Source organism: Theropithecus gelada, chromosome 9, assembly GCF_003255815.1.
Source record: "Theropithecus gelada isolate Dixy chromosome 9, Tgel_1.0, whole genome shotgun sequence".
Taxonomy (NCBI): domain Eukaryota; kingdom Metazoa; phylum Chordata; class Mammalia; order Primates; family Cercopithecidae; genus Theropithecus; species Theropithecus gelada.
Genome location: NC_037677.1, coordinates 20,112,324 through 20,120,139, shown reverse-complemented (window position 1 = coordinate 20,120,139; position 7,816 = coordinate 20,112,324). Strand labels below are relative to the sequence as shown.

At 42.2% G+C, this 7,816-nt stretch overlaps 1 pseudogene across 1 annotated transcript; it reads left to right on the top strand.

Moving 5' to 3' along the window:
• Positions 1 to 1,905: 1,905 nt before the first annotated feature.
• Positions 1,906 to 3,120, top strand: LOC112631575 (annotated as a pseudogene). The gene has a single exon (XR_003121153.1). The product of XR_003121153.1 is annotated as a ubiquitin-conjugating enzyme E2 variant 2 pseudogene (transcript).
• Positions 3,121 to 7,816: the final 4,696 nt, after the last annotated feature.

Genomic DNA, 7,816 nt, shown 5'->3' with positions numbered 1-7,816 from the left:
AAATTTCAAACAATTTTCCCCAAAGTTCAAACCTTCTAAAATGCCCTGACCTGACCAGTTTCAAAACTGGTATTTCCAAGTTACAGTTCCAAAGAATCCTTTTTAAAAGCAAAAATTTCCTGTACATAAAAACTTTGATAGCATATTCAATATCATTATTATACTAAACAAAGGTGACAGCCAAATGAGATTGACTCAGAACAAAGGCAGAAGGGTTTGCAAATTGTTAAGAAAAAAAAAAACTGAAAGGGAAAAGAATACAAGCCTCAAGAAGCACTGTCAAAAAGGGCGAGGAAGGAAAGGAAGGAAGGGAGAAAGAGCAGAGCAGCCTTGGATAGAAACAAAGCCATGTATTGGAAACCCTGGGAAACTGCAGACACAAAGGGTGAGCTAGCAGCGTGGAAGAGCTGAACAGGCAGCTGAATTGGCCAGAGGAAAGCTGAAAGAAGTAATCAGAAAGGATTGCAAGGGGGAAACTTACCCCAAGTCAAAGAGCAGGCTGGAGAGTGGAGAGCAATTAAATACCAATGACAGATGGAGATAAGGGCATCCAAGGCAAATGTGTCCCTAAGACACTTGAAACCCAGGCCTGCCAGGAGGTGGTTGGGAGACAGCAACAGACCAGGAGCAGGAGGGGAAGAATGTCAAAGAGGGAAACAAACAAAGGGTCCTAGAAGGAGGAGAAAGTTGCCAAAGTCTGGGGATGAGGGGCGGTATTAGGATGTTTGTGGGGAGCGGTACTATGGCTGTGTAAGGAATAATAGAGAAGTCCTGAGCAAAGGAGGTCCCCCTCCCCCACCAAGCTCATCACCTTCTTCCTCCTACAGGAAAATGGCTCTTATTTCTAACCCCAAGGACCATGATGTTGGGGGGACAACACAGTCACCACTACCATGAGGAGCTGGATCGTTTTCCAACAGTACCCCTGTGGAAAAAGAGGAACCAGGCTAACTTTGACCATCCACCTATATCTGACATCCATCAAGAATTTTGTAGTATCCCAAGGCATTAAGCAGGAGGAAAAAGTTTGATGGTGTAAAGGTGAAGTCGTCTTCTGAAAGGAGCTGGGCTGGGTGAAAAAGGATAGTGGGTGCAGTAGCCATGCTGGGCCTCTGTGTATATGGAGGGGTGTGTGTGTGTGGTGTGTGTGTGTGTAGCAGGACAGAGGGATGCATGTGTTTAAAAGTTGGCAATTGGCCGGGCGTGGTGGCTCACACCTGTAATCCCAGCACTTTGGGAGGCCGAGGTGGGCAGATCACAAGGTCAGGAGTTCAAGACCAGCCTGGCCAACACAGTGAAATCGTATCTCTACTAAAAGCACAAAAATTAGCTGGGTGTGGTGGCATGCACCTGTAGTCCCAGCTACTTGGGAGCTGAGGCGGGAGAATTGCTTGAACCCAGGAGGCAGAGGATGCAGTGAGCCAAGATCGTGCCATTGCACCTGGGTGGCAGAGTGAGACTCCGTCCCAAAGAACAAACAAACAAACAAACAAACAAAAAAACTTGGCAATTGCTCTTGAGAGACAAGACTTAGAAATGTAACATGATGGCTGGGTACTGTTTCTATTGCCTATAATCCCAGCATTTTGAGAGGCTGAGGCAGAAGGATCACTTGAGCCCAGGGAGCTAGAGACCAGCCTAGGCAACATTTCTCTACAATTTTTTTTAATTAGCTTGGCGTGGTGGTGCACTCCTGTAGTCCCAGTTACTTGGGAGGCTGAGGAGGGAGGAATCCTTGAGCCCAGGAGTTAAAGGCCACAGTGAGCTATGATCACACCACTGTACTCCAGCCTGGGCAACAGAGCAAGATCCTGTCTCTAAAAAAGAAAAAAGTAAAAGAAGAATAAGATGCTAAGAGAACTGTAACGTGCAGAGAAATGTACTAAGAAAGGGAGATTTGTCGGGCTGCAGGAGAAGATGGCGGTGTCCACAGGAGTTAAAGTTCCTCGTAATTTTCGCTTGTTGGAAGAACTTGAAAAAGGACGAAAAGGAGTAGGCGATGGTACGGTTAGCTGGGGCCTTGAAGATGATGAAGATATGACACTTACAAGGTGGACAGGCATGATTATTGGGCCACCAAGGACAAATTATGAAAACAGAATATATAGCCTGAAAGTAGAATGTGGACCTAAATACCCAGAAGCTCCTCCGTCAGTTAGATTTGTAACAAAAATTAATATGAATGGAATAAATAATTCCAGTGGGATGGTGGATGCCCGGAGCATACCAGTGTAAGCAAAATGGCGAAATTCATATAGCATTAAAGTTGTACTTCAAGAGCTAAGACGTCTAATGATGTCCAAAGAAAATATGAAGCTTCCACAGCCACCAGAAGGACAAACATACAACAATTAATTTTAGTGGATCTCAAACTTGTCTTAAATCAACAACCTTCTACTCATGTTAATGTCTTGATTAAATATCACAATGAAAAATACCCACACATTAAGTAAAAGAATTCCAGCTGGTAAACATGACCTGGACATTTGTAAGAATATATTTAATACATGTACACCCATTATGTTTTCAGGTAACAGGAGGAAAAATGCAGCACAATTTTTTTTCTCTTGTTAAGGCACTGTCATTTAAACATAAACCTGGAGTACTCAAAGTAGAATTCAGGTTTACAAGATGAAAGCGTGTGGAGAAGTGTCAGATGGCAGTGGAAGCATGTGTGTTTCTAAAAAGTGAAAATCTCAAGAAAGAAAACAGAAATGGCATGCTTTACCCATCTTGCTTAGTAAAAGAGAGCTGCAGTTGAAATTGTTTAAAAAGTAGCAGGTACAACGAATATTGTCACAGATGTGTTAATTTTTGAAGCGGTGTGGGTGCTGACTACTAGTAGTATCAAAAATATGTTCAGGATTGTTTTGATACCTGTATTTATAATAAAAAATGTTGGGGGGAGTTGATGAATTTCTGTTAAAAGCTGTTCTTGTGTGTTACATGTAACAGACATGGTAAATATTTGTTTACAGTCTTTGTTTAACCATGCATTTAAGTTTAAGTGAAGTCAACAAAAGGGAAATAGGTGTATGGATATGTGATTTGGAGATTAAAGTTAGTCTTAAAATGTAAATAAAATGTGGAACGTGTCCTCAAAAAAAAAAAAAAAAAAAAGAAAGGGAGATTTATCCCAGTGAAAGCCCTGGGTGGAAAACCCAGTGAGGATCACTGAAGTCAGGGCATGCACAATGAAGCTGTAGAAGAAGATGAAACTCAACCTCCAGCTTTGTATAAGTTGACCCTTCCAGTGAGAGGGCAGTGCTGAACTTTCAATCAGGAGATTTTACTTCTAATCCTAGCCCAGGCAAGTTTCTCAACCGTGAAGCCTTGGTTTCCTCTTCTACAAGATGGAAACCCTGGGTCATCAGCCCTAAGAACCCAATGGAATTCTTGAGCGTCTCAAGTGAAAACGTCAGTAAAACCAAGTGAAAACTGAAAGACTGTAAAAATCTGTTATTACTGCACAAAAAGGATGAAGTAAGAGATACACGAACGTATAAATGGAGCCCAGAAGTGGATTAAGGGCTTAGAATTGTGGGCGCAACTCAGCAACCGTGAATCATCAGGGGATCTGAAGCAACAGCAGTTTCCAGTACAAGGAACCCCTAAGATTTAGAGGAGATTTGGAGTCAGAGGGTTTTATACATGCCCAAGCAATTCTGGCTTATTTTACAACCTCTTATAGAACAAAGGGGATTGAAACTGACTGAATATCCCAAAAAGGATTGTGATTGATGCTGGAGCTACTAGAGGGCCATTTATTCACAATTCACAATAATTAGGAAGGCAAGATGTTTTGGGGTGCTGGCCAGGAACTGGAAGACAAGCAGGCCTAGGTGGAGACACAATACAAAACCTTTTTTAGGGACATGTACTTAAAATTCAATAAACCACGTAATGCCTCCTCTTATCTTCCTGTACCCAAGATTCTGCTCCTCGATTCTTACTGGCACAGCAACTTGCTACTCTGGCTTTATTTGAGTTGACATGATTACAACACTGCTCTGAAAACAAAAAGGTGCTGCCTCTGCTCTAGCCCTCATACTTGAAGTATTTGTTTACGTCTGTTGTTTCTGAACTGCGAGTCCATCCAGGGCTGGGCCCAACCCTTATTCATCTTTATAGGTTTCCCAGGCCTGTCACACTGTAAACACTCGACAGAAGCTTTACTGAATTAAATCCACTAGCCAAACCACCTTGGATAAGCAACAACTTCTTATAAACTGAAGTTTTCTCATTGATTAAACAAAGGGTGTGGGCAAGGTACCCTCCAGCTCCAACAAATGCAAAACCAACAGAATGTTCTGAAAACACAAAAGCACTGTCTGGAGACACACTGTAACTTTTATGTATTTCATGCAATAGAAAAATGTATAGAATTAAATCTGATTCATATGTCAATTTTTAAGTAAACACTTATTTTTAGGTATTAGATCCATTCCTTTGTTAGGCAACGAAATATAAAAGCAGCCTCAGGTTTTACATATGGAAAAACTATACATGCCGGTTACCCTAAAATAACATTTATTTGGATTTAAAAAATGTTAATTCTGACATTTCCTTTTAAACCTCCTCCCCTGACAGACTATATCTGGAATAACATTGACATAACAGAAACAAATAAGTCTCTTTACAATGACTACAGTTTAACAAAGGCGCCTGTCTTTTTACCTTCCTTGTTTACTGAACAAAGGCAGCAAATGTAAGTACAGTTGCCCCAGCAGCTGGCAAGTTCTCTCCCATATGCGAAGAAGTTGTGGAACAGCTGGGGAATGCAAGATGCTTTTGAACAAGCTGCTATGTGATCCAAAATAACGCCGCCTGTTCATCTTCCGTACAATGGAAGCGACAGCCCAGCGCAGGTCTGGCGCATGCCCTGCAGCGGCTTCTTTCTTCCCAGATGGAGTGCAACAAGTGGCTACAAATGGAGTGAGATGCACAAAAGCACGGATCTTGCTCCTAACTCTTTACATGCCTCCGATTGGTTATGCACGCAGCTCACTTTCCAGTGTGGGAGAAGCTGCATATCATATCCAGATGTAAAACCTACATAAATGACAATCCTTCCCTGTCCTCCTGTCCATGCACTTTCTTGAAGATAATGTTCATGGTAACTACACATCGGGTGGTGTATAATGACATTATAACGTTTCTTTATGGTGCTTTAGTCCATACCAATTGTTTAAAAGAGCAAAACCCAAATCAAAGGTATAAAATAGCAAAAAATGATCAGATGTATTATAAGAAATTATATATACAGTATACTTATAGATATAATATACAATTTTCTATTTCTTGCATGTATATACAATAGAGAGTGTATTTGCTCATTTGAAAAACTTTCAAGTTTTTTTAACATATGAAATAGCTATACTGGTTGCTCATTAGTTGTTCAGCTTAACTGACCTATACTTCATGCTGTCATCTAGAAGTTAGTTTAGCAACTTTCAGATCATACATAGTTGACCATGTTTAAGGAAATATTTTTGAAATGTTATGTCTCAAACTCTCCTTCCTCTTCGATCAACTTGGTGGTTCACCTTTAAACAGACTGTCAGAAAACATTACATTTTCCAAGGAAATGTCCCTCTTCCCAGGATTAGGCCAGCACAATTTTCACAGAAGCAGTTACATTTCTTTAGTGCCATTTATGGCTAGTGAATGAGAAGAGAGAATACATATTTCCTTTTCACCAGTTCATGTGGTTTGGGTTTTTGTTTTTTAAAATAAATTCCTACCATCTTGGCCATTAGAATACTGGGCTTTACATTTTAAAGAAAGGGAAATGGCTGAAAGGCCAGCCACAGAATTACACAGTGGCAAAACCAGGAGAAAAGCTCTACAGTTCAGGAGCTCCTTGTAAACTCCTTGGGCGACTGGACCAAGTTTTCCATCACTACCAACCTTTCCCGAGCCTCAACTTGCTGAGAGAAGGCGGAACTGCTAACTGTACTATATTGCCATATTCACTAAGAATAGGGTGTTCAGGGCAACTATGAACCACTTTACCTCTCTGGATGAGGGAAGGAAGGGAAGGATTCTGTTCTTAAACATCGTCATTAGTTAACATTTGTTGAATAGCAACTATGTGCTAGGCACTGTGCTGAGTATCTCATGAATTATCTAATTTAGTCCTCATGGTTTGAAACCAGGAGGCACTATTATTACTCATAGCTTGCTTTGTTTAGTTTTTTTACAGACAGCCATCTAGCTCTGTTACCCAGGCTGGGGTGCAGTGACGCAATCATAGCTCACTGCAGGCTCGAACTCTTGGGCTCAAGTGATCCTCCCACCTCAGCATCCCAAGTAGCTAAGAGTACAGGTAATTTTTAAATATTTTGTAGAAACAGGGTCTCACTATGTTGCCCAGGCTGGTCTCAAACTCCTGGCCCCAAGCCATCCTCCCACCTCGGCCTCCCAAAGCCCTGGTACTACAGGTGTGAGGCATGGCACCTGGCCTTTGATTTATATTTTAAAAAAGAAAGTGAAGCTCAGATGTTGGGTAAATTGTCCAAGGCTACAGACCTCTAAATGGTGAAGGCAGCAACTGAACCCAGCCATTCTGACTTCCCAGGCTCGCCGTCATCAGCACGCCTCGCTGCCTCTACCTGGGACATTCCAAGTCCCTGACTGTCACACCAGAGCTGCAAACATCTTCCTTGAAGGCAATACATTTTAAGTACAGTCAGGACAATGCTGAAGTCCTATTTTGTAAACTTGAGCTCAAATGTTGTATAAAAGTTGTGAATACAACCACCATCCTTGGATCCCTCAAAGAAATTCTGAGGTTTTAACTTATCAGTCAGTAAGGTGGGCCATTATATCCAAAGCATGCTTCACTTAATTTTAAACGCACATTCAGCACAGTGGCAAAGTCACATACAGCTTAAACAAGGTGGAAACTGTAGCTCCTTGCAAAAGAAAAGGCAAGCAGTGCTCCGTGCTGTGTAGAATTCCTGACGCCGGGCCCACCTGCCTGATGAAACACTGCAAAAAGCAAAGGACGACTATTTCCACCTCTCTTTGGAATTGTCTTATAATTCTAAAGGTTTGGGGAGGAAACCTTAGTTCTCTTCATATACATTAAGTTTTAAACACGAGTTGCTTCAGTTATGGCACTGGCATTAACACAAGCCAGAGACAGGTGGAAAATCCACCAAGCCCTAAAGCCTAACATAATCAAACCTGAACCCCGGGGTACAGCACACACCCAGCAGTCCATAAAGCGCTCTTCAGTAATTGACTTTGCCAAAAATAAAAAAATAACCTGCAAGGAATAAACAGTCCCCTTTGGCACAGGGCAGACTCTTGGATCTGTTAACCTCTCTAAGCCTCAGTTTCCTCATTTGTGAAACAGAAATCACCTCCTGGAAAGAGGTGGAAACGTTTAAAGAGAAAATGAAGAGCCTTCCACATTGTGTAGGGGAGAGTCCCTCATCCAACAGCACTTCATAAAAACCAGTGCCTGCCCTTTCCTTCCAACAGAAGAAGGGGGTGGAGGCCGATAAGACAAGACACGAAAACGTGAATTCCATCGACTGACTGCGAGGGGCCAGGGTTCACACTAAGCAGACTAAGAGAAACGTCCTGGGTTTCTCTTCTACACCACCTCCTCCTCTCCTGTTCAGATGCTGAGAAACATCTGGCGCAGTAGAGATGCGGCCTCTGACATTTCTATGACAAAACGTGTGCCTGTGCTAGGGTTTGCTCAGGCACAAGTTATCACAACCTCGGGATGGGACTGGGAATGGCAGACAGGAGCTCCTTTAATTTCCCCAGCTGGCCTCTCCCCTTGTGAGGAACTTCTCAT